Source organism: Peromyscus eremicus, chromosome 20, assembly GCF_949786415.1.
Source record: "Peromyscus eremicus chromosome 20, PerEre_H2_v1, whole genome shotgun sequence".
Taxonomy (NCBI): Eukaryota; Metazoa; Chordata; class Mammalia; order Rodentia; family Cricetidae; genus Peromyscus; species Peromyscus eremicus.
The window spans coordinates 47,438,138-47,465,673 of record NC_081436.1 but is presented as its reverse complement, the minus strand read 5'-3'; positions in this window follow the sequence as shown (position 1 = coordinate 47,465,673).

Below are 27,536 nucleotides of genomic sequence, written 5' to 3'. Positions count from 1 at the left end.
AAGCTCAGTTTATTCAGCAAGAGGCAAGCCTTACATACCCTCCACCCCACCCTGGGGGGAGGTCTGATGAATATGCATCTGCTGGTGAGACATGGCTTGCCTCTCATTGGTCCAGGTCATCTCCAGATCATGTTTCAGCTGCAGTTGCTAAGGCCCTTTGGCAGACCCAGGTTGACTCTCAGAAAGTATCTTTTTTTTACTTTTTTGGACTGGCTGGCCCTCAAGCCTGTTAGGGATGAGTCATCCCACCATATAGTGGGGCTGCAGAGGTAGCTCAGAGGTTAAGAGCACTAGCTGCTCTTCCAGAGGTCCTGAGTTCAATTTCCAGCACTCATGTGGTCGCTCACAACTGTCTATAATGGGATCTGATGCCCTCTTCTGGCATGTAGGCATACATGCAGATAGAGTACTTGTACATAAATTAAATAAATAAGACTTAAAAAAAATGACAAAATAGAACTTTCCCTATGTTGGAATGAATATGTGAAATATTTATACACTGGAAACCATTGAATGTTGCTGAAGTTAATTTAACCAGACTTAATAAATGGGGAGATGTGCCATACCCATCAAGATCTGACGTCTTGATGACTTTAATGTATCTATTTTTTTTCTAAGTTGACTTATGTACTTAATGCAGTACCAATCACAATCCATAAAATCTGTATGGAAATGAAATAGACCTATACTAGACAAAGGAACTTTCAAAAAATATATACTACCTGATTTTGCAATTTATGAATTTATATTAATCAAGTCATATCATGCCATTGTAGACAAACAAATCCATGGCTAAAACAGAGCCCAGAAACAATGAGGAGATGCACAGAAAAGCTGGTTTTTAACAAAGTGAAGAATTTCATAAATGGTGCCTAGTGATTTTCATTTGTAAAACAAGGAATTTTGATCAAGCCCTGTACCTGGAAGTTGACTGAAATGGATCAAAGATATAAATATGAAATTTACAGTGATGTAACTTTATAGAGAAGGCATAGGAGGAAATCTTTATAACTTTAGGCAAAACATTCTTAGACACAACACCCCAAGTATGATCTATAAAAGACAGACTTTATATTATGAACTTCTCTTTAAGAGACATTGTCAATTACAAAAAAAATAAAAGCCAAAACCCAAGTCAGAATTTGGGAGTAAAATATTTTTAGAACATGTATCTGCCAAAAGTTTTGTATCCAGGGTATGTAAAGTATTCTCTGCATTCAGAAACACACACACACACACACACACACACACACTCACACATATGTGTGTATATCTCAAAATGTGCTAAAATGTTTATGTTAGGTGAAGTACGTAAAATACATAATTAGAGAGCGTGTACTTGTACTGGCAGGAATGAAGCAAATCAACTGTGACTCCGATGATGTCAGGGTATCGATTTGGGATGATTAATAAGTGCTATGGTTTTGTAGAGGAGAGAGAAGAAACATATCAGGAGAAGATAATGAAGAATTCATTTAGAGACATGTTGAATTTGAGGTCCTAATGGGATACTCAGGTGGAAATGTCCAATAATCAGCCGACTTTTCCATTTTTGTTTGTTTGTTTGTTTTTCAAGACAGGGTTTCTCTGTGTAGCTTTGGCGCCTTTCCTGGAACTCACTCTGTAGCCCAGGTTGGCCACAAACTCACAGAGATCTGCCTGCCTCTGCCTCCCGAGTGCTGGGATTAAAGGTGTGCGCCACCACTGCCTAGCACAGCTGACTTTTCAAGAGCTATGAGTTCAGATGGGAGATGGTGGAGACTCTTTTGACAAACAGGTTATTGAATTTCTGCAAATGGATCAGACTGTAAAGGGGAAATGGAAATCTCTAGAAAGAAATTTCTGCAACTATAGGTGTGAGGAAGGAGAAAACAGGACAAATGAGAAGGAAGCAACGGTTGGTAAATTGTGAGATGTATTATTGAGAGATGTCACCAATTTATGGCAAGAGAGAGTTTCCAATATTGTCTGTGGTATCAAATGCTGTACAAAAACCAAGGAAAATGGAGACTGAGCAAAAAAGAGATTATTAATTAACTGACTAAAACAAAAACAACGTAACTGTGAAAGGATGTTAGACTGACACCTGATTTTGTAGGGTTAGCTATAGAATGGCTTTAATTCACAGAGCTATACAACCAGAGGTACATAAAGGCTCCGGGTGAATGGATGGGACTTTCTTTTCCTTTCTTTAGTTTTTTTTTCTCCCCCCCAAGATCTGGGAGGTAGATAGAGGTGGGTTCTCATAGCCTTAAACTTGCTGTGTAGCTGAAGATCCTCCCATCTCTACCTCCCAAGTGCTCGGGCAACAGGTGTGCACCAATATGCTTGGCTTAATAAACAGATCTGCGATCGCGATTTGGATACTGGGGACATATTCATAGGTAGAAGAGAGAAAAGCGGGAGAGATGGTAGACGAAAGACAAGAAGCTGTCACCATGTCTCACAGTCAAAGAGACACATCAAAACTCTGGAAGGAGCTCAGGCACAGAAAAGTAAATGTGGTCAAAGTGCATGACATGTCTGATAAAAAGGTATTCCTGAAATCCATCATTATGTACAGTGGATACACACCAAATAAAATATAAGAAAGGGAAAAGGGGGGAGGGCCTGGAGAGGTGGCTCAGCCGTTAAAGGCTAGGCTCACAACCAAAAATATAAGAAAAGAAAAGGATACGTTAGTGAATCTTCAGAATCTCTGGTCAGCTCAAAATCTGAAGGTAATCTTGACAAAGCAGAAGCAAAATTATCACTAGGAAGCGATTTCCTTCCCAGCACCAGGCCCTTGGCATTGTGAGCAAATGTCTCTCTTTCTCTTGCAAGGAGTTAGAGAAGCAAGAAGGCGGAATGAGTGAGGGAGGAGGAAGGGGCAAGGCGAGGAGAAGAGGAACCTTCATCCTCCTGTGTTTGCTGTGGTCAGGACACATTTCCTCTGACTTCCACCTTCAGCTTGCACTTATATTTATTGTTTGGGGTTAAGAGACATGGAAGAAGTGTGAGGCCTTCAAAGAGAAAATGTAATTTTGAAGCACAGCTCCTTTCACCTTCTCTTGATTTTGAGGGTCAAACCAGTCAGTTCCCACTCCAGCTGTAACTAACCTTGAGCCGTCAGGGAGGCACAGCCACCCATATCAGGGTCAAGTGTCATCACAGGTAATAAAACCATGTAGTCCAACGTAGGTACCTTGTCTCCAACCTGAAGAGGGTCAGTCTATGTTATCTTTCCTTAAAGACTACAGGTCATACAGCATGTTGTATTCTTCCAGCATATATCAGCTCATTCTCAGGTTCTTCTAGCTGTAAGCTGGTCCTTTTCACTACTCACAGTGACTAACACATCTCAGAGACACAGAATGTCATTGTACAAAACTGTGAACATTGATACAAGGCTGTTCAGGGGTCAGGTCTTCACTCCAGCCCTTACACACCATGGGAAAGTTTTTTCTTCTTTTTTCTCTCTCTCTTGATTTCTTCATTTTTTCTCTCTCTTTCTTTTCTCCTCCTCCTCCTTTCTTCTTTTTCAAGTAAAAACTGCTCTAGCCTAGTTCTGGGTCCTCCTTCCTTCCTTCCTTCCTTTCTTTTTTCCTTCCATTCTTATTCTTCTTTCTCTTTGTCTCTGTTTCTCTCCCTCTCTCTACACACACACACACACACACACACACACACACACACACACACACACCCCGGCTTTGTTAAATAGTTCTAGCTGGCCTCAAATTCCCAGCAATTCTGCCTCAGCTTCCTCAGCTCTAGGATTACAGGTGTGTGCCCCATCACGCCTAGCTTTGTTTTGAAACAATGTCTTCCCGTGTATTTTAATTTTTTTTTCAGTCCACAATACTCCTGCTTGCCTCTTCTGGAGTGCCAGGGTTATAGATATACTACCACCATAGAATTAGGTAATGTATTTTTTTGTGTTTGTACATGAAAATTAGAGACCCCTCCATATATACATACCAACACCTACACACATATCTCTTCTTTGTTTTTATAAGCACACTCATTCTTTTTTTTCCCATTAGGGCAATAGTTTCTTTTTTTTTTTATTAAGATAATTTTTCCATTCATTTTACACACCAATCAAAGATCCCCCTCTTTCCTCCTCCTGCCCCCCCCAGACTCTCCCTCCCAACCCCCCCTCATTCTTCCCCACAAGAAGGCAAGGCCTCCCATGAAAAGGCACATCCAATAGAGGCAAGTCCAAGACCCTCTCCCTTCCTCAAGGCTATTAGAGGTGTCTAGGGGCTACTATAGGTAGTGGGCTCCAAAAAGCCGGCTCATGCACCAAGATGGATTCTAATCCCACCACTAGATGCTCCTCCCCAAGCAGATCAAGCTACACAACTGTCTCACCATGCAGAGGGCCCAGCCCAGGCCCATGCAGGCTCCACAACTGTTGATCCAACTTTCATGAATTCCCACTACTTTGGTTTGGTTGTCTCTGCAGGTTTCCACACCATGATGTTGATGCCCCTTGCTCATAGAATCCCTCTTCTCTCTCCCCGACTGGACTCCTGGAGCTCTGCCTGGTGCCTGGCTATGGATCTCTGCATCTTCTTCCATTAGTTGCTGGAGAAAAGCTCTGTGATGACAGTTAAAGTATTCACTTATCTGATCTCTGGGGCAAGCCAGTTCAGTTCAGGCACCCTCTCCACTATTTCTAGGAGTCCAAGTTGGGGTCATCCCTGGTGATTCCTGGGAACTTCCCTAGCACCCGGTTTCTCTCTATCCCCATGATGTCTCCCTCTATCATGGTATCTATTTCACTGTTTTCCCACCCATCCCTGTTCCAGCTCAACTATCCCTTTCCCTTATGTTTTCATTCCCCCATTCCCTACCCTCCATTGCCCTTCCCTCATCCCCAGTTTACTCATGGAGATCTCATCTATTTCCCATTCCCAGGGCGATCCATGCATCCTACCTTGGGTCTTCCTTGTTAGCTATCTTCTCTGGAGTTGTGGGTTGTAATCTGATTATCCTTTGCCTTACATCTAGTATCCACTTATGAGTGAGTACATACCATGTTTGTCCTTCTACTCAGGATGACATTTTCTAGTTCTATCCATTTGCCTGCAAATTTTATGATGTTATTGTTTTTCTATGCTGAGTAGTACTCCATTGTGTATATGTACCACATTTTCTTAATCTATTCTTCAGTTGAGGGGCATTTAGGTTGTTTCCAGATTCTGAATATTATAAATAATGCTGCTATGAACATAGTTGAGCATGTGTCCTTCTGGTATGATTGAGCATTCCTTGGGTATATGCTCAAGAGTGGTATAGCTGGATCTTGACGTAGATTGATTCCTTTCTGATTTCCACCATACTGATTTCCAAAGTGGCTGTATAAGTTTACACTCCCACCAACAGTGTAGGAGTGTTCCCCTTGCTCCACATCCTCTCCAACATAAGCTGTCTTCAGTGTTTTTGATCTTAGCCATTGTGACAGGTATAAGATGGTATCTCAGAGTTGTTTTGATTTGCATTTCCCTGATGACTAAGGATGTTGAGCAATTTCTTAAATGTCATTTGGCCATTTGAGATTCTTCTGCTTAGAATTCTCTGTTTAGAGCTGTAGCCCATTTTTTAATTGGATTGTTCATTATTTTGATGTCTAGTTTCTTGAGTTCTTTATATATTTTGGAGATCAGCCCTCTGTCATATGTGGGGTTTGTGAAGATCTTTTCTCATTCTGTAGGCTGTTGTTTTGTCTTATTTATTGTGTCCTTTACCTTACAGAAGCTTCTCAGTTTCAGGAGTTTCCATTTATTAATTATTGTTCTAAGTGTCTGTGCTACTGGTGTTTTATTTAGGAAGTAGTCTCCAGCCCACTCATTCTTTACACTTTGATCCTGAGGTGTTTTGGTCTTTTCCTGTGTATCAGTTCTCTTTCGACATCACCTACGTGTCTGATAACTTAACCCTGACAGTGTCTATCTGGTGATAGCATGAGGTTAAATGTCTCATTCCTATAATATTGCCTCCACTTCAGATGCTAATCCCAAGTCCCAAATTGTGACTTGTGCTTGTGACTGACTGATTGGATATAAATTGGTGGCACCCATGACCCCTTTTACAGTGTAGATAATTTGTTTAATGGTTTCAGAACTCATGCTAACACTTATCTATCTCTACTGAATTTTAAAGTTTTTATTAGCATATAGTCTCTCTATGTACATATAAATATATATGTACATATATAAAATACATATATATGTACATATATAATGGATTTTATTATGACATTAACATTTCAATACATGTACATAATGTATTTTGATCATATTAACTTGTCTTATCCCCTCCCAATCCTGCTGATTCCCTTTTCCCTTTCGAGGTTCCACCATCTTCTATTTTCATGTCTATTTTGAGAGGGCGTGGCACCACTGTGATGTTCATTAGAGTTGCTTACAGAAGCATGGGTGAAGGGATTTTTATAGAATCAATGTCTGTGGTCTCTGTTGCCATCTGAAACCATGTTGATGTTCATGGGCCGTACTGCAGCTGGGGGTCATGTTGATGTCCATGGGCTATGCTGCTGCTGGGTGCCATGCTGATGTGTATGGCCTATGCCGTTTGCCTGAGGCCATGTTGGTTTCCATGGTTTGTGCTTCCACCAAGGGCCATGTTGGAGTCTGTGGTCCTGCTGTGCTTGGGGGCCATGTGGATGTCTAAGGCTCCTGTTACCACAAAAGGCCATGTAGAGGTCCATGGTCTGTGCTGCCACCTGAAGCGATGCTGATGTCTGTGGACTGGGTTGCTGTCAGAGGCCATGTTGATGCCTGAGACTGTACTGCTGCTGAGGGCCATGATAGTGTCCACAGTCTGTGCTGTGGCCAAGGGCCATGTGGATGTCTGTGGTCTGTACTGCAACCAGAAACCATGTGGAAGTCCACCATCTGTGTTAATGCTGATTGTAAAGGGCAAGGAAGCTTCTTTTGCAGTGGTATTGATGACTGCAGATTCACAGTTGAGAATGAGAGATGTGGAAGGCTTCTGTGACAACTTCTCCCCCTTTACTCCACCCTGCCAAAGAAACAGTCTAGACAGGAACTCTTAAAAATCGTGATAAAGATCCTGAGGTGTTGATGGCTTCTTGTGAGAGTGGGGGTGGGGTAGTGAAGGACTCAGTTTTTGACCCTGTTCCACTGAGTAACGGGCAATACAAATGGACTTGGTATTTTATTTTCTTTTCTTCTTTTCTTTGGAGAAGGTAACAAGGGAGAGGGGTGGACCTGAAAAGACTGGGCAGTGAATGTGATCAGGGTGCATGATGTGAAATTCCCAAATAATCAATGAAAATATTATGTTGGGGAAAAAAAAAAGAAAATTTGCCTTCTCCTTTTAGTAACCTTAAGCTACCTATAGGTCTTCAAAGAGGGATGGGTCCTCATGGACCTCTTTGGCAGCATCCTGAAAGGCTCAGTCTTATGTAGGTCTTGTGGAATAAATCGTATCTGTTGTGTGTTCTGAGCGCGGTGGCCATGTCCTGCCTGGGATACAGCATTCCATGACAGTTCACTCCTTCCTCTACATCTTACCTCTTCCCATTCCTCTTCTGTGATGTTTTCTGAGCCCAAGAAGGGGTGATAGAGATGCTCCACTTATGGTTGAGCATTCAATATCCAAATATTCTCAGTACTTCGACTAGTAACCAGTCTATGCAGTTACTGCTGTCCATTGGGGGAGGGAGGTTCTCTGATCAAAGCAAACAGTAGTACTAATCTATGAGGATAAGCACAGTTATTTGATGGGTACCTCATGTCAATTTAGCAAAACAATAGCTGTGGCTCCTTTACTAGGGCCTATGACCTCCCAAACCATGGGAAGAGGTTTATCAAGCTGGGTACAAAACCACGCCTGTGGAGCAAGTCTCAGTGCCAATCAAAAAGTGGTTCTGGGTATTTTATTAATAAGACCTTTTAAGATTTGTGTTACAGGAGCTCCATGCCATGGACAAAGGCCAAAATCTATATTGTTTATTTCTCATTATAAATCAAAGTGTTCCCCTCCCCCAGGTGTGTGTGTGTGTGTGTGTGTGTGTGTGTGTGTGTGTGTGTGTGTTTATGTGTGTGTGTGTGTGTGTTCTCTATGAGATGATTTGAAGCACAATGTTTTTTGTTTTTGTTGTTTTGGTTTTTTTTTTTTTTTTGAGCTGAGGATCGAACCCAGGGCCTTGCGCTTGCTAGGTAAGTGCTCTACCACTGAGCTAAATCCCCAACCCTTGAAGCACAATGGTACAATACATACACTACTTATTAGTCTTCCCTTTCCAGCTTTAGATTTAGTTATGTTAACATTTTGTTATGTTAACAGAGATCCTCAACATGGGGTCTACAGCAATCAATTGGATACATGCTTGCCATATGAATTCTCTTCTCCAGACCTAATAGGTTAAAGTTTCTGCTGTGAGTCCTAGCAATTTGTGCTGTGGGAACTTCTTCAGGTAACTCTAAAGCATTCTCAAGTGTAAGAACCATATTCTTGACTCTCCTCATATTTTCTATCTATATCTTAACTAATTTCCATCCTGCTACCGGGTAAGGGAACGAGTCTCATGTAGCATATGTACATACTGTTGTGTCTAATAGATGACTGCCACTTGCCATTTAGTTGACACATGCTGATAGAATTGTCTTCTTTTTCATAAGAGAGGAACTTTGGGAGCTGGGTAACGGTGGCACATGCCTTTAATCCCAGCACTTGGGAGGCAGAGGTAGGCGGATCTCTGTGAGTTCGAGGCCAGCCTGGGCTACAGAGTGAGTTCCAGGAAAGGCTCCAAGCTACACACAGAAACCCTGTCTCAGAAAACAAACAAACAAAAACAAACAAACAAAAAACAAAAAAGAGGAACTTCTAGACAGTGTATGAGTATTTTTTTTTTTACTTGCCATTTTAATGATTGGAAACATCATAAGTGACACAATTAAGCTCAGGTTACTCTACCTTGCATCCTTTCCATTCACCTTCTAAACACTATTTGTCTTTAGATTTGTCCTTCAAATAAGTGTGCACTGTGAGGCATCTTGGCTTCTGGGTTGATAGGTTGGGTTTCTTAACTTCATCCTATTTCAGTTCCGTGCAATAAATAATATCCATTTAAGATAGAGTTTTAGCTATGAATAGCTTCTTTCTTCATAACTTCATCTTATATTTATTGCCTAAAATGATAGATTGAAAGTCATCACCTAGCAACTGGCACGTTTTTCTCTTGTGGTATGGTTACTTGTAATGATTGACTATCCGAGGACTTCACGTGCTGCTTGTCCTGGCCAAAAATGAATCTAAGGGGTTTATAAATAGAACACCATTTACACACACTCCTCACAATTATCAGCACAACCTGCTGAAATAAGTTCATTTGTACAGAATGCCTTGTCTGTCAATGTATTTCTCACATCTTCAAAGGGAGTGGCTGATTCATGCCTACCTAGAATGGCAGATGTACAGTACCTTTATGAGCTCTGTTATCTCCAGTCCTGACCTGCTGGATACGGGATTTTGCAGATCTGTAAAGAAAACAACTAAAAACTTAAAGTGAGAAAGAACACAAAGATCTTTTTTTTAAAAAAAAAATTGCTTCATTTCTTGTCACAAAAATTAATGCTTTGTACTTTAAAGGAGGCTTTCATCCCCAAACCTCAAAGAACTTTATAAATAAGTAAGTACGATTATCTGCATTTACAGGTTAGGAATGATGTACAAGCTGTTAAAAGTGCATTGTGCACTATTGTTAAGCTGAGGAAGAAATTCATTTTAATTATGTGCACATAAAATTAGTTGATTTGATTTTGCTGGTTATATTATATTATATATATATGGAAAGAGGGAGAGGAGAAGAGGAGACAGAGATATCTTCCCTAGGCCGCCCCAAACCATGTATATTAACAAAAGTGTAACAGTGGTAAGCCATATTTCCCTGGCTCTTCCTCCTTTCATAATTCAAGACCTCAGCTTCCTTCAAAGTCCCCTGTGGGGATCTTGGTGTCTCGAGGGAGCATCTCCCTTGTGCTCAACAACTGTCCATCCCTAATGGGGCTTCTCTGCTTCACTAAGCATCAAAGTTCTCAACCAGGTGCTGGAATGCAGGGCTTCCTATGGCTCTGCCAGACATCCTCACAATGTTAATCATGCCCTCAGGTGTCAGAGATGCACAGTATCCAATGATCTACAGTGACGTGGGTGAGTGTCTCTTCCTACAGTGTATTATCTTCTCTTAGGAGGCAGTCCAAGAAAAGCATTTTAAGCTCCAGTCTTTTACAGGTTGATTATCTTTTCAAAACAAATAGTTCTATCACTTCCTTTTGCTTTAGGTGTATTTATTAAGGATGATCATTTCCACATTATGGGTTTTTCTGGTCATATGTATTTATTTATTTTTAATTGAGAGTGTAAGAAATAGTCTTCCCCAGGGAAGTGCACACCAGTTGGTTATCAGATACCAAATGGTTAGCACTGAAAATATATGCATACAACATTATACAGACTGAGCAGGTTGTATCCATGTGTTTAGGAATATATGTATGCACACACATATGTATGTAACAACAATTAATGAAAAGGGAGGTCATGAGTTCGAAAGGGAGAAGGGAAGGATATATGAGAGTGTTTGGAGGAAGGAAAGGGAAGGGGAAAATGATGTAATTATAATCTCAAAAACTAAAATAAGTAATCTATGACTTGTTAATTTTCCTTTTGAGGTTCTGGGCTCTATGCTGTATGTCTTGTTGGATTCAGAAATTAGTGACATCTACATGATAGATAGAATGCCCAACTCCTTCACTTACACATGGTCTTCATCTGAGTCCTGCAAACTGTTTGTCCTCCTGGTGACTTTGTTTGGCTCAATTTTTTTTTGTTGTCAAAAATGATGTACTTAGCTTCAAAATGACATGTTGTGGCTGCAATTTTTGTGCCCACGGGAATATCTTTTCACTTCTATAATGTAAATCATTATGGAAATAGGATTTGCTTAAAGGAGATTGTTTTGTAGCCACACTTGAGGACATGTATAGTTCATCCATCACACAGCAAGGCTTTAGATGAAGTCTTAGGACTGGGCAGCTTCCTAAATGGAGGCACATGGACAGTTATGGACATTTTAAAAAGAGGTATTATGAAGCTGTCTCCATAGCTCAGTTGGTAGATGCTTCTCTAGCTGTACTGAAGCCCTGGGTTCAGTCCTCATCACTACATAAAATCATACATGGCGGCACATGTCTGCAATCTCAACAATGAGAGAATGGCATCAAGAGGATTTCAAGTCCAAGGTCATCTATCAGATAGATAGTTGGTTTGAAATTATTGTGGAATGCATATGAAACCTATTTCAACAAACAAGCAGAAACCAGATAGACATTTTTAGAAAAGCAGTGATGTGTATACTCTCTGCAACACTTGGACTATAACTGAGAAAAGAGATAACTAGGTAACCAAGAAATTCCAAACTTTTTCTTTGTGTTGCGAATTAAATCCAAGCCCTTCACTCAGGTCAGGCAAGAATTCTTCTCCTCAGCTGCACCCTAGGCCAGAATCTCTTTATAATTTGTTACCCAGGAGACCACAAAGCTGCCTGACAACTCCTCTGTGGGTATAATTATCTTCAAATACTGAGGAACACGGTCTTTCCCCTTACGTGTTCAATCTTTTCCTATAAAATGATGATTTTAAAATAAGCACACTGGGCTCCATGGCACAACGGCTAGAACGTTGCACTTCTAAAAACACACATCTCAAGGAATGGAAAGTTTTGTATATATTTGAGGATTAAAGTAGAGCATTTAAAGAAACTTCAGGATTGTGGAGGACTGCATTGGGTCATGGATTCAGGTTTTAAATGAATACTTAGGCTTTCATATCCATGAGAAGGTAGTGTCTTCAAGATACATGTTTCATCCAGGAGACAAGCATTTTGTTTCAGACTTAGAGATGCACAAGTGATGGATTACCTGTGTGAACAAGTTTGCAGAACACCTCCTGGCCAGAACATCTCCTGGCCTCAGTCTCCTTGTCTGGAAAATGACGCTGCTGAACTCACTGACACCTTGTGGAAATTCAGTGCCACTCACATTTCATGGTTCCAGGCCTGATACACATTAGCTATCACCAAGTGTGCACATATTGCAGATGTAGTACATTGATGTTTTGTTTGAAAATTAATATATTTTATGAAATACAGAAAGAGCTCAAAAGCAACTTTAAGATGTTGTGTTCTAAAGTTTATGGACCCAGGACTTTTCTTTTTGCCTATGTGTGACCTGGAGGGCCAGGAACCAGAGGCAGAAGAACCCAGAGACCTAGGATAGAACCAAACATGACTGGCAGAAATGAAAAAAAAAAAGAAAAAGTCAATGAAATGAATCCTAATGCTATTCTGCTATACTCATAGACTGGAGCCTAGTATAATCGTCATTAGAGAGGCTTCATCCAGCAACTGATGGTAGTAGATGCAGAGGCTCACAGCCAAATATTACAATGGAATTTGGGGGTAGAAGAAGAGGAGAAGGAAGAATTGTACCAGAGGGATCAAGGACACCACAACAAAACCCACAGAATCAACTAAACAGGTTCATAGAGGCTCACAGAGACTGAACTAAGAACCAGGTCTGAGCTAGGTCCTCTGCATGTATGTCACGGTGTGTCTTGTGGGACTCCTAACAGTGCAAGCAGGAGACTGTCTCTGACTCTTTTGCCTGCTTTTGGGACCCCTTTCCCTTTACTGTGTTGTCTCATCTGGCCTCAATATGTGGAAATGTGCCTAGTTTTATTGTAATTTTATATGCCTTAGCTAGTTGATATCCCTGGAAGATCTGCCCTTTTCTGAAGGGATATGGAGATGGAGTGCGTCTGGGGAAGAGGGTTGGGGGGAGGGATTGGGAGGAGAGGAGGGAGGAAAAACTGTGGTCAGACTGTAATATATGAGAGAATTAAAAAAAAACAAACCACCAACAACATTGTTTCACTTCCCATTTCTCATCCCATGTCTTATGAAATTTTCTTCCAAGATGGAAGATTTACTCTTGGAGGAAACTAGTACACAACACAAGTGTCCACAGAAAAAGTTGCACTTGAGTATTTATAGTGCTGTTATTTAGAATAATAAAAATTGGGAACAACTGAACTGGCCATCAACTGAGAAATGGAAAGACAAAATGTGGCATATCCATGAAATGAAATATTATGGAATATTATTTGGTAGTAAAAGGAAATGAAGTTCAATACAAATGACATCATGGATAAACCTTAAAAATACAATGCTATACGAAATAAGCTTTTCACAAAAGATATATATGACATAATTTAATTCATATGAAATGTTCCCTAATGGCGAATCTATCAGATAAAAGTAGATCAAAGATTGTTAGGCACTGTGGGAAGAGAACAGGATGGAGTGGAGCTGCTGTTAGGTACAGAGTTTCTTCTTTTCTCTATTCTAAAATTAGGTAACAGTGGTGGTCATAAAACTCTGTTATTACACATATATTTTTCTTTTATTGAAAGTAGACTTATACAATATATTCTGATTGTGGGTTCCTATCCTCCATATTGTTCCTGGTTCCTCTGTAGAGGAACAGATGAGTATTCCCCTTACTCCGCATCTTCTACAACATGAGCTGTCATTTTTCGTTGTTGTTGATCTTGGCCATTCTCATTAGTGTAAGATGAAATCTCAAAGTAATTTTGATTTGCAGTTCCTTGATGGCTAAGGATGTTGAACATTTATTTAAGTGTCTGTTAGCCATTTGTGTTTCCTTTTCTGAAAATTCTATGGTTAGATTTGTACATTATTTTTGAACTGTGTTGTTTTTCTTGATTTCTAGATTTTTGAATTCTTTATAGATTTTTGATATTAGCCCTTTATCGAATGTGTAGTTGGTGAAAATTTTTTCCCATTCTGTAGGTTGCCACTTTGTCCGAATGGTGGCATCCTTGCTATGCAGAAAGTTTTCAATTTCATGAGGTCCCATTTACTAATCATTGATCTTAGTACCTGAATTATTAATGTTGTGTTGAGAAAGTCTTTTCCTGTGCCAAGGTTATCCTGAGTCCAAGGCTATCCCCCACTTTCTTTTCTATCTGGTGCAATGTATCTGTTTTATGTTAAGGTCTTTGGTCCATTTGGAGTTGAGTTTTGTGCAGGATGATAAGGATGAATCTATTTGGATTGTTCTATGTGCAGCCATTCATTTTGACAAGCAGCATGTGTTGAAGATTCTATCTTTTCCCCCAATTATGTATTTCTGGCCTTTTTTAAAAAATAAAAAATCAGGTGTCCATAGGTTGGGACTTACTTCTAGGTTTTCAGTTTGATTCCATTGATCAACGTGTCTGTTTTTGTCCTGATGCCATGCTGTTTTTATTACAATAGCTCTGTAAGATAATTTGAGATAGCAGATGGTGGTACCTCCTGCAGTTTTTTTTTTTTTAAATCATCAGGGTTGTTTTAGCTATCTTGAGTTTTTTTGTGTTTCCATATGAAGCTGAAAAGACCTGTGAAGAATTGTTCTGGAATTTTGATGGGGATTACATAGAATCTGTAGATTGCTTTTGGTAGATTGCCATTTTTACCATATTAATTCTACTGATCCACGAGCATGAGAGACCTTTCCATATTCGGATATCTTCAATTTTTGGCTTCAATGTGTTAAAGTTCTCTCTTTTTTTTTTTTATCATACAAGTCTTTCACTTGCTTGATTAGAGTTGCTCCAGGATATTTTGTATTATTTTAGGCTATTTGGAAGTGTTCCCTGATTTCTTTCTCAATCAATCACGATTTCTATATAGGAGAGACACTGATTTTAGTGAGTTAATTTTGTATCCAGCTACTCTGTTGAAAGTGTTTATCATGGTGGAAATTGTAGTATCATTTATGTATACTATCATATTATCTGAAAATAAAGATACTCTGACTTCTTCCTTTCCAATTTGTAGTCTCTTGATCTCTTTCAAGTGTCTTATTGCTCTAAGACTTCAAGTACTACATTGAATAGGTATGAGAGGGTGGAGAACCTTTTCTTGTTCCTGATTTTAGTGGAAGTGCTTTGAGTTTCTCTCTATTTATATTGATGTTCACTGTGGACTTTCAGTAAACTGCCTTCATTATGTTCTTTATTATGTTTAGGCCTGTCCCCTGTATCTCTAATTTCTCCAGGACTTTTATCATGAAGGGTGTTGGATTTTGTCAAAGACCTTTTCTGCCTCTAATGAGATGATCATGTGGACTTTCCCCCCTTTCAGTTTATTTATATGGAGGATTACATTTATTGATTTATATATGTTGATCCATCCCTGCATCTTTGGGATGAAGCTTAATTCAATATGCTGGATGACTTTTTTTTTTTTCCTGAGACATGGTTTCTCTGTATAGCCTTGGCTGTCCTGGAACTCACTTTGTAGATCAGGCTGGCCTAGAACTCACAGAGCCACACCTGTCTCTGCCTCCTGAGTGCTGGGATTAAAGTCATGTGCCACTATGTATGGCAGTGTTGGATGATCTTAATGTGCTCTTGGATTCTGTTTGCAAGTATTTTATTATTTTCCCATCTATGTTTATAAGAGTAATTGTTCTGTAACTCTTTTTCTTTGTTGGATCTTTATGTGGCTTGGGTATCAGGGTAACTGTGGCCTCATAAAATAAATTGGGCAATGCTCTTTTTCTATTTTGAGAAATAATTAGAAGAGTATTGGTTGTAACTGCTTTTTGAAAGTCTGGCAGAATTTTGCATTAACGCTATCTGGCCCCATTTTTTTTTTGTTTTGTTTTTGTTTTTTTGTTGGAAAACTTTTAATGACTGCTTCTACTGCTTTCATTTCACTAGGGGTTATAGTTCTGTTTAAATTGCTTATCTGATCTTGATTTAACTTTTGTAGGTGGTATATGTTCAGAAAATTATACATTTCTTTTATATTCTATTTGATGGAATATAGGTCTTTAAAGTATGTCTTCATTATTCTCTGGATTTCTGTGGTGTCTGTTGTTATGTATTGGTGAAATTATTAAGGCCACTCCACGTAGTTAAAAGGGAGGTTTATTTAGTGGCGTAACTTGCAAATGAAGGGATAGGTAGGTTGCAGGGTCTGGGAAAGACAGAGCGCAGTCCGGCAGTGTTCTCTGGAGAACTCTGCTCGGTCTACCTCCAGTGTCCAGGGTCCAGGAACCAAGAGAGGTGGTGCATCTGGATCTCGGGTCTTCAAGGTCCTCTCTTGGCCCCGCCTTGTAGGCGTGACAGTTACTAAAGCCTCAATGGGGATTGGAACTTCCAGATCAAAGCTAGAATGGCTACCCACTACAGTTATGTCAGTATTTTTATATCTAATTTTGTTAATTTGCATCTTCTCTCCCTGTCTTTTAGTTAATTTGACTAATGGTTTGTCAATCTTAAGGATTTTCTGAAAGAACCAACTCTTTGTTTCATTGATTATATGTATTGTTTGTTTGGTTTGGTTTCTATCTTATTGATTTCAGCTTCAAGTTTGATTATTTCTTTCTAATAACCTTTTGGGTGTTATTTCTTCTTTTCTTTCTAGAGCTTTCAGCTGTGCTGTTAAATTGCTAGTGTGAGGGTTTTTTTTTTTTTTTTTTTTTTGTGTGTGTGTGTGTGTGTGTAGACCTTAAGTGGTATGAACTTGCCTCTTAGAATTAACTTCATTGTGTCCCACAAGTTTAGATACATTTCGTTGTCAGAAATTCTCATTTAATTCTGGAAAGTTTTTAATTTCTTTCCTAATTTCTGTCTTGACTTATTTTTCATTCAGCAGTGAATAGTTCAATTTCCATGAGTTTGTAAGATTTCTGTTGTTCCCAGTTTCTGTTGCTTATATCCAGCTTTAATCATGGTGGTCAGACAGGATGCAACATGTTATTTCACTTTTCTTGTGTGTGTTGAGACTTGCTTTGTGTCCAAGTATGTGGTCAGTTTTGGAGACAGTTCTTTCTATGAAATGTTGAGAAGAAGGTATATTCTTTTGTTATTGGGCAAAATGTTCTGTAAATATTTGTTAGATCCATTTGGTTTATGACGTCAGGTAACTCCACCATTTCTTGTTTAGTTTTTGTTTAGATGATCTGTCTGTTTGTGAAAGTGGGGTATTTAAGTCACTTGCTATCTGTGTGTGAGGGTCAATATGTGATTTAAGCCGTAGTAGTGCTTCTTTTATGAACTTGGCTGCCCTTATGCTTGGTGTATAGATGTTAAGAATTGCAATATTCTTTCGGTGGATTTTTCCTCTGATGCATATTTAGCATCCTTCCCTATCTCTTCTCTTCTGATTAGTTTTGGTTTGAAGACTATTTTGTCAATATTAAAATGGCTACACCAGTTTTCTTCTCAGTTTTTTTTTTTTTTTGGCTTGGAAAATCTTTTTCCATCTTTCTACCCTAGGGTTATGTATGCACTTTATGTTAATGTGTGTCTTGGATGCTTCAGAAGAATGGATCTTGTTTTCAAATCCATTCTGTTAGTTTTTGTCCTTTTATTGAGAAATTGAGATCCTTGACATTGAGAGTTATTAATAAGTAGTGTTTGTTGATTCTTATTGTTTTGTTGTTGTTGTGTATGTGTTTTCTCCTTACTTTGGTTTGCTGGTCTGATTATTATTATTATTATTATTATTAATTTTGTTTTCAATACATCTCAACCACAGTTGCCCTCCCTTCACTTCTTCCATCACCCCACTCATCTCCCATCTTCCCCTGATCCACTCCTCTCCATTTCCCTTCAGAAAAGAATAGATCTTATCCACTGAACATGGTATAATAAGATACAATAAGACTATGTACAAACACTCATATCAAGGCTGGATAAGGCAACCCAGTAGGAGGAAAAGGGTCCCAAGAGCAGATGAAAGAGTCAGAGACATACCCACTCCCACTCTTAGGGGTCCTACAAAAATACCGAGCTAACAACCATAACATATATGCAGAGGACCTAGCACAGACCCATGAAGGCTGCATGATTACCACTTCAGTCTCTGTGAGCCCATATGAGCCTTGCTTTGTTGAAGTCTGTGGGCTGTCTTCTCCTGGTATCCTCGACCCCTTTGGCTTCTACATTTCTTCCTCCCCGTCTTCCACAGGGTTCCTGGAGCTCCAAGGGGGAGGGACTTGATGGAGATCTCCAGTTTAGGATTTCTCTCTGCCTAGCGTTTGACGGTGGGTCTCTGCCTCTGCTCCCATGGCCTGATATTACTTATTCTTTGTGTTTTCTTGGGTGTGGTTAGCCTCTTCAGATTGCAGTTTCCCTTCTAGTGCCTTCTGCAGGGCTGGATTTGTAGAATGATACTGCTTAAATTTGGTTTTTATCATGAAATATCTTTATTTCTCCAACTATTGTGACTGAAAGTTTTGCTGTGTTCTATGATGACATTAGGGTTTGTAGAATCTCTGTCTGGGCCCTTCTAGCTTTTAGAGTCTCCATTGAAAAGTCTAGTGCTATTCTAATAGGCCTGCCTGTATATGTTATTTGGTCCTTTTTTCCTTTTTCCTTTTAATATTCTTTCTTCAGTATGATAGTGTTTTGATTATTATGTGATGTAGGGAATTTCTTTTCTGATTCAGGCTACTTGGTGTTCTGTATATTTCTGTACCTTGATAGGCACCTCCTTCTTTAGGTTGGGGAAATTTTCTTCTATGATTTTGTTGAAAATATTTTCTTTGCCTTTGACCTAGATTTCTTCTCCTTCATCTATTACTGTAATTCATAGATTTAATCTTTTCATAGTGTCCCAGATTTCCTGGATGTTTTGTGCCTAGATATTTTTAGACTTAACGTTTTCTTTGATGGAGGTATCCATTTCCTCTATCATGTCTTCAGTGCTGTAGATTCTCTCTTCCATCTCTTGTGTTCTGTTGGCGAGGCTCGCTGCTGAGTTTCCTGTAAGAATTCCTAAATTTTTGATTTCCCATTTTCTCTCTGGTGGAACTGTCTTTATTGATTCTATTTCACCTTTCAAGTCTTGAGCTCTTTTCTTCCCTTCATTCCACTGTCTGTGTTTTCGCGGATTTCTCTAAGGGATCTATCCATTTCCTCTTTAAGGACCTCTAATGTATTTGTAAAGGCTCCTCTGAAGTCTTCATCTTTTGTTTCAGCTATGTTGCATTTCTCAGGGCCTGCTTTGATAGGGTTGCTGGGCTTTGGTGGAGAAATGTTATCCTGGCTGTTGCTGATTCTGATTTTACACTGGTGTCTAGGCATCTAGGTGAGGGCTGATTGTAATTCTAGGTGCTGATGTCTGGTCTTTCCTTTGTTAGGTGGGTGTTTTGTTCCTTGTTTCCGTTGCCCTCTCTGGTTCTTAGATAAGTGTGGTTGCTTTGGTTTGCCTAATAGGGAATGCTTCTGAGATCCTGCCAGGTTTGGCTGCTGGTTGTTCCGGTTAGAATATGTCTCTTGTCATCTGGCAGTTGACACTCAGGGATGGAGATGAGCTATAAGAGGGTGGGGGTGGTGATTATATCCACAGAAGGGAGGTAAATAGGGTGAGCTACCAGAATCTTCTTAGTCCCCTAGGAATGAAGGCAGAGACAGAGAAGATGCCACAGCTAGTAGTTTACTACAGAGCTTAGGAGGAAACCAGGACACTGAATTTGGAGGAAAGGAAGGAGAGTGTATTTTCCAAAGATTGTATACCTGTTTTGCTGGCCTATCTGCTTCCTTGTCTGGCATGGATGGCAGATTCCCAGAGAATGCCAGAGGAAGTTAGTATTTGTGGCCAAAGGACAGGGTAGTGAGGGAGGCTGTAGGAGAAGATCTGCGTGTCGTCCTGGAGATGGCTACCGAGTGGAAGGTGATGCCACAGCAGATGGTCTGCTACAGAGATGGGGATGATACTTGCGGAATGATTTGTAGGAGAGGAGGGAGAGAGAATGTCTAATGATCACTTACCTGACTGTACATTTATTAAAAGTATTGAATTATGTATTTAAAATGGGTACACCGAATGCTATAGTTATTATATCTCAATAACATTATTTAGCTAGGTGAGAAACTCTAAGAAGACCAGACCGAAATAGGCATTGTATCTTAGGCTTCATACCAAGTTTCCTTAGGATGATTTTTAAAGGATAAAATATGTATTTGATCATGGTTTAGTTGAACACTGTATTTTATAGCAGTCGGTGTCAGCATGCCTGTTTGAATAAATTGTAAATCATTGGAAATTCGGATTGGAATATAATTACCTGTTCTACTTTCTTTTCTGTTGCTGCGATGAAATTGACTGACAGTCAGCAACATAGGTGAGAAGGGGCTGATTTTAGCTCCCAGTTCCACGGTATGGTCCATCTCTGGAGGAATGTCACACTGGCAGAAACTTGAGACAGCTGACCACATCACTTCCACAGTCAAGAGCAGAGAGAAATGTATGCATGTATACTTAGTACTTAGCTCACTTTCTCTGCTCTGTGCAGGGGAAGACTCCAAACTGTGAAATAGTGCCACTCACTTTCAGGTTGGTTCTTCTGACAACAATCACGGTGATTGACGTATGCCCCACAGATATGCCTAGAAGCTGACGTAATCTAGACAGTCCTTTGTGGACTCTCTTCCTAAGTGATTCCAGGGTGTGTTGATAGTACTAGACATTATTACCTGAGTTGATCCTCACCCTAAAGCTATCCTATTTTAACTGGAAATACTATAGGACTTCTTTTTAAAAACCACTTTATTGAGAGAAAGCTGGTGTACAAAAGTCTGTATGTTTAATCTGTATAAGTCATTGGATTTGAATGTTCATACATCTATGAAACCAGTACCATAGTCAAGATAATAAACATTTCATCACCTTTAAAGTTTTCTCTTTTCTCTGATGCCCTTTTAGGGATAGGGCATGAACACCTTACATGGTATATGGAGTATTTTAGTATACAGCATAGTTTCATTAATTATTGGTACCATGTGGCATAATAGCCCCAGAACTTCTTAATCCTATGTAGCTGAAAGTTTGTGCTCATTAAATAACATCTTCTAATTTTCCTTTGCTTCAGACCCTGATAACAGCTATTCCACCTTCTACACCCGGGAGCTAGGCTTTAATTTCAGATGCTTCACATAAGTGACATTGTGTAGTATTTATTCTTCTTATTTCATGTAGTGTAATGTGGCAGATCTTAGAAATTGGACTTTCTATGTGTTGCACAGGATGGGAACAATTTTTTTCCCAACAGCCCCTACTTCTCTACTGGGTAAGTGGTATTATTGACTCACAGTCAAAAGTGAAACCTCCTGAGTGAACAACAGGATTCCTTCTACACTCAAAATTTCTTTTCAGTTTTTTGCCTTTCATCCAAATATTGATCGAAGCAAGGTTCTATTTCTATGTAGCTTACAATGTGTTAGGGGTTGTCAGACAACAATGATGTTAGAGTTTCAAGGCTACCTACTAAGAAATGTTGACTGTCTTTATGGGGGTAGAAGTGCAAAGAGCAAGCTGGTAGATTAACGGACCAAAGAACTTGCCTTAAAGGATGCAGAAGCTCAGCTCAAACCAGTGCCTCTGGACTTCCATCTCACCGATAAAGTAAGCATTGCCATTGTGCCTCATGAGGCTCTGCTATTTAGACAAATGATCTTTGCCTTTCCTGGAACTCACTCTGTAGCCCAGGCTGGCCTCAAACTCACAGAGATAAGCCTGGCTCTGCCTCCCGAGTGCTGGGATTAAAGGCGTGCGCCACCACCGCCCGGCGATCTTTGCTTTCTTTAAGGTAAGGGGTTGGTTGTTTTCACATGTGCTTTTGTTAACATACATTTTACAGTGAGGGCAGGAACTCAAGGAGAAACCATTGAGTAACACTGCTTCCTACTTCATTTTACATAGTTTTCTTATACAGCCAAGGACTACTTCCCAGGAAATGGTGCCTCCCACAGTGGATTAGCTCCTCCTACATCAATTAACAATCATGACAACAACCCCCAACCCCCATCCCCCATTCCCCACTCCCACCCATCCCCCCCAACCCTGCTCCAGAGGCCAATCTGATCTAGGCAATTCTTCCGCAGAGGCTTTCCTCTCAGGTGACTTTAGGATGTATTAAGTTGACAGTTAAAGGTAATTAGGACTGAATTTTCCTACATCAGTGCTTTTTCTCAATGTCTCAGGCATCTTCTCGCAACTTAAGTATCATGTACCTACATTTTCCCTACATTTTGCTGGGTCAAAGTTTCATGGGTGGTTACTTTTGCTGAGCCGTGGTTCAGTTATTTTGCTGCATCATGGTTTGAGGTTTTTGTTGATATATGGTTCAAGTTTTTGCTCTGTCATATGTTGCACATATCTTCTGAATCATGTTTTTTTTTTTAACTTTCAAAAACTACATGCATTTATTGTGTGTGCTTGTGTACTTTAGCATCTGCCAAGGCATGAGTGTGCAGGTCAGAGGACAACTTGAAGGAATAGGAGGAAGAAGGGTGAGGTGGAAAAAGATGTAATTATATTTTAATTAAATTTTAAAAAGTTTTAAAAAGAAGCCACTCTTGCTTGGGGCAAGTAAAGTGTCTCTGAAGACATGAGAACTCTTGACCCAAGGTGCAACTTCCACCTCATGGATAAGTATCCTCTAGGCCAGTGGTTCTCAACTTTCCTAATGCTGTGACCCTTTAATACAGTTCCTCATGTTGTGGTGACCCCCAACCATAAAATAATTTTCATTGTTACTTTATAACTGTAATTTTGCCACTGCTATGAATTGTAATATAAAATATCTGTGTTTTCCAATGGTCTTAGGTGACTCCTGTGAAAGAGTCATTCAAAACCCCCAGAGGGGTGGTGACCCACAGGTTGAGAACCACTGCTCTAGGCTTTTCTGTTCTAGCAATGCAAGACTTGAAACAGTTATTTATCTATGTGCTTTTAGCTTTCCTTAAATAATATGTGCTTACCTGCAGAAGTAAGCAAGAATCCGAAAAAGGGCGTAAGCAGATGCCAAGGATTATCCTGGTTTTGCTGCCTTATGAACTCAAATGAAAGTACTTTTAATTTTTAACTTTTTAGCAAAATCATTTTCTGAAAGCTTTTTATAATAAGACTTAAATATTTAACAAATTACTTATTTTAGATTTGTTGGTTAAAAAATTATCTGCTGAGGACTGTGGCACATGTTGACTTCAGAGAGCACGTGCATGTCTCTGATCTGTGATGTCTCTAGTCACCATGTGGACGTTCATGAGCTATGCTGCTGCTGACTGTAAAGGGCAAGGAAGCTACTTTTGTCTAGGCATTGATGACTGCAGACTCACAGAGGAGAAAAAAGGGACATAAAAGGCTTCTGTGACAACCATCTCTGCTGTGGGATGTCTTTCCATATGCTGTGAATATGTGTGGCTCCCATTGGATAATAAATAAAGCAGTTTTGGCCTAAGGCAAGAAAGCTTACAACCAGGCAGGAAACTCAAGCAGAGATAAAGAGAGAAGAGCGGAGTTGAGAGAGACACCAGCCACTGTAGAAGGAGCAACAAGATGCCAGCAGACTGGTAACACCATGGCCATGTGGCAACATATAGATGAATAGGAATGGGTTAATTTAAGATGAAGGAGCTAGCTAGCAAGCCATAGGCCATACAGTTTGTAATTAATAGATGCCTCTGTGTATTTACTTGGGACCCAGCAGCTGTGGGACTAGGTGGGACACAGGAAAACTTCTGTCAATATATGGCGCCCATAACTGTTGGCAAGAGTTTCCTTCTAAAATCTTGGAGAGCTTAAGAAGAGATTACAAATACAGCTAAGAGCAGCTTTCTAGTTCCCATCTCTCATTTGGGCCATGGTACAGAGATGCTCCAGCATTTGATCTTGAGCACAGCATGGTGGATTCCTGCCATGGTACACAGAGGTGTCTTCAAGCTGTGCAGAGCACTGCATGGTGGATTTAGCTTTTGCTAGTACAGACCAAAAAAAAATGGTTTCTGTGCTACATACTGCTTGATGGAGGCATAGACCTACTGCTTCCCAGAGTTGATGGTGAGCATGGCTCTCAGAGCTGGTGGTAAACGTACCTCCACCACATTGGGAAGCTGTGTGTGTGTGTGGGGGGCAGAGGGTAGAGTCAGCAGCCAGGGCTGCCGCTTTTTCATCCTAGCCATGCAGCTTAACAGTTTAAGATCTCTCCTGACCAAAAAAGGATTATAGATACACAATTTAAGACAGATTCAGATGGAATAAACCTCTAAAAAGTTTACAATGTATGTAAAAGGCTTGAGAGAGAGAAGAGAAAGGATATAGATAGTCATAAAAATAAAAGTCTTAAAAATAGAATAATACAGAAAAATATAATAAACTACATAAAGATGGAAATTACACAGAGAGTTTAAATTATGTTGTCTTTGGGATTTTTAACTGGAGAGAGACATTTGATTGTAAAGGCTGTTGAGTTAAACATATTAAAGGTATCTTGACTTCAAAATTTGGGTCTAAGGATATGTTGCTTTGGAAAGGAAGCTCTGATTTTGTTTCCACAGGAAGCAAGAGGCTGTGGATTTGTTCCAGGTTAAGATGGATCAATCATATTTGATCAAGCAAGACCTCCTGAACTTTGACAGAAGGTGTCTATCAACAAAAGTTATAGCTGGTCTTCTCCCAGGATCTGATCATTATTTTGAATTTTCTCAGGGTCCCCATAAGATTAATAGCACCCTCAATCATCAGGAGGTAGCCTAAAATATTGTGCCCACATTCCCAAAAATGGATTATGGATGTTTGTTTTTGTTTAGGGGTTTGGTTACAAATTGTTATTGGTCATAGTCAATCTCTTTCTAAAAGAAGAAAGGAGGAGATGATATAAAAATGATAGGACAAAAGAGTAGATTATTGAATCTACTTCAATCCAAAAAACAACTATTAATCTTACATATTTTACATTACTATGGATTTTGGTTTATTGATACAAATTTAAAGTTAATTTTGTTGTATTTTTTTCTTCTATTTTCTTCTTTTTTTTGGGGGGTGGATATGGGAGGAAAGAGAAGGGAGTGTGCTCCGGGTTCACAATGTGGAATTCCCAAATAATGAGTAAAGTATTATGAAAGCAAATTACTTCCAGTTTTGTATTTATAACTGTTAAATATTTATAGGTCCTCTGTGTTTTAGATACATTTCCTATGTTTTCATTTGAATCAAAGTTGTTTTGTTAGAAAAAAATAGTATGAGTTTACAAAATCTTGCTTAAATAACGAAGATTTATGTTTTAAAAGATAATTATTTCTAGTTTCTATTGAGTTTGCTGGGATCAGCATTGCTCTTTGCTGCTGGCAGATATGGCACTCAGCAACAGCCATAGCCAGGCCAGCTTTGGTATATGGAAATCCTTGTTGTTGAGTCCTAGTACAACTCTGTCTATGCCACCATAACTCGTATGTTCATGGGCCTATTGGACATTGACAAAGATGAATGGGCGAAAAAAGATTGCTGTTTACAAAATAGCTATTCCATCTGCTTTGTTATTGAACTCTTCCTCTGTAGAATTCACACTTTGATGAAGAATTACATGGAATGCAGATTATCTTATAACTTTTACCAATTTTGAATGACCTAGCTACATATCTCTTCCATAAATGTCTTTCTTGCCAATTTTCCAACATATCCCTTCCAAATCTGATCATTTTTCTTCCATGTAAAATGCATGTCTTAGTTAGTGTTTCTGTTGCTGTGAAGAGACACCATGACCAAGGCAACTCTTATAAAGGATAGCACTTAATTGAGGCTGGCTTAAAGTAAAGAGTTTTGGTCCATTATTATTATGAACATTGTCTGACCTACCAAACTATAAAGTTGGACTTGCCTACCAGCAATCCATCATCAAATGGAAATCGTATATACATGACTAGGCTCAAACACGGTGGGAAGCACAGTGGCATGTAGGCAGACATGGTGCTGGAGAAGTAACTTAGAGTTCTATATCCAGATCCTCAGGCAGTAAGAAAAGAGAGAGTGACACTGGGCCTGGTTTGAGCATTTGAAATCTCAAAGCCCACCCCCAGTGACACACTTTCTTCAATAAGGCCACAACAAAGCCACACTTCCTAATAATGCCATTCTCTAAAGGGGGCCATTTTTATTCAAGACTGCACTGGTATCCTTAACAGTTGTCCAGAAGGGACTATAATGTTGTAGTTGTCTACTTCCAAGTGATGCCTGCATGTAAATCATGCCCTAGGCTCCTCTTACAAATTATAGGCCATCTGCTTTGAGGCCATGTGTACATGTTTGGGGACATAAGACATTGCAACAAGAGTAGAACCATAGACAATTGGGTAACCTCATGTAATTTGTTTATGCTTTCAAAATTTGTTTGGGCCTAGTCATGTATACACCATTTCCACTTGATGATGGATTGCTGGTAGGCAAATCCAACTTTATAGTTTAATAGGTAGAAAACATTCATAATGAGGAGTTCAAGTTGTTTAGTAAATTGGTAACACATTGTCAAATGTTCAGTTTTTATTAAAGTGCACCAGCAGGCCATGAACTGCTTCTCAAAGGTCGACTAGTTGAGGATAACAGCAAGCCCTTGCTCCAGAATCCTAAGGGTCTTTGCTTGGGATTCACCTATGGAGGCCTGCCAAAGGATCCAAACAGCATTTCTTTCTACCTCTGACACCTCAGCTATTATTGGGTCTGCTGGATCACATGGCTTAAGCTCTCATAGTAACCTGGACCTGTTAAAAGTCTTCTTCTGCTTTAGGACCCACTGAAAACTAATCCTTTGTAGGGATGCATGACCAAAGTGCAACAGGTGTAAGCCAAAGTTTTGTAATGATACCAATTAAAAGGTTAGATACAGTTGTCCACACTGACATCCATGTTCACAGCCCAGCTTGCCCTTCTTCCCCATTCCTCAGCTCTCTCCTAACTGTCTTGCTGTTAAGCAAGGTCATGAGACTCATCCTTTCTGATGGGCCGTAGCTGCTGATGTTCATGCCCATTTCTATTGCTGTTCTTTGGGTATTGGGATCCAGTGTTAGAACTTCCTATATCAGCTGCCCATGAGTACTATGAGGAGTGAAATCCACCAACCTAAGCCGGGGGTAGTATGTGCAACAATCCATGTCTGTTGTGCTAACCCATTAAAATTTCAGGTTTCATTTTTTGTGACCACAGCATTATCTAACCCATTATGACTAATGCTAAATTTATAATCACATCTTGGTTAATCTGTTCTGAGCCTCTTGCTATTCTGAGCCTCCATTTTCCCATCTGTAAAGTAGAAATAATAGTGCTTAGTGCAAAGCCCAGCTAATTGTTTTATCGGCCTTGCTTGCTTGCCCACCTAAATTCCAGAAATTCTTATTCTATCTCTCTGTGGACCAATGTTTCCAGCAGAGACCAGCCAATTAGAGGGGCATGTCTTCAATAGCACCCTGACTGGGATAGGTCTGTTACTTCCCCATTTCAGTTCCAGAATTGGTTTGGAGTTGTGAGAAGGAATATCTTTCTATCTTTCTGTATAAGCCTGGGTCTATGATATGCCATGTGTCCCACTTATGAAAGAAGATAGTATTTATGGGTAGTGATACACAGAACCAAAAGGTCCATTTAACTTTGTACTTTG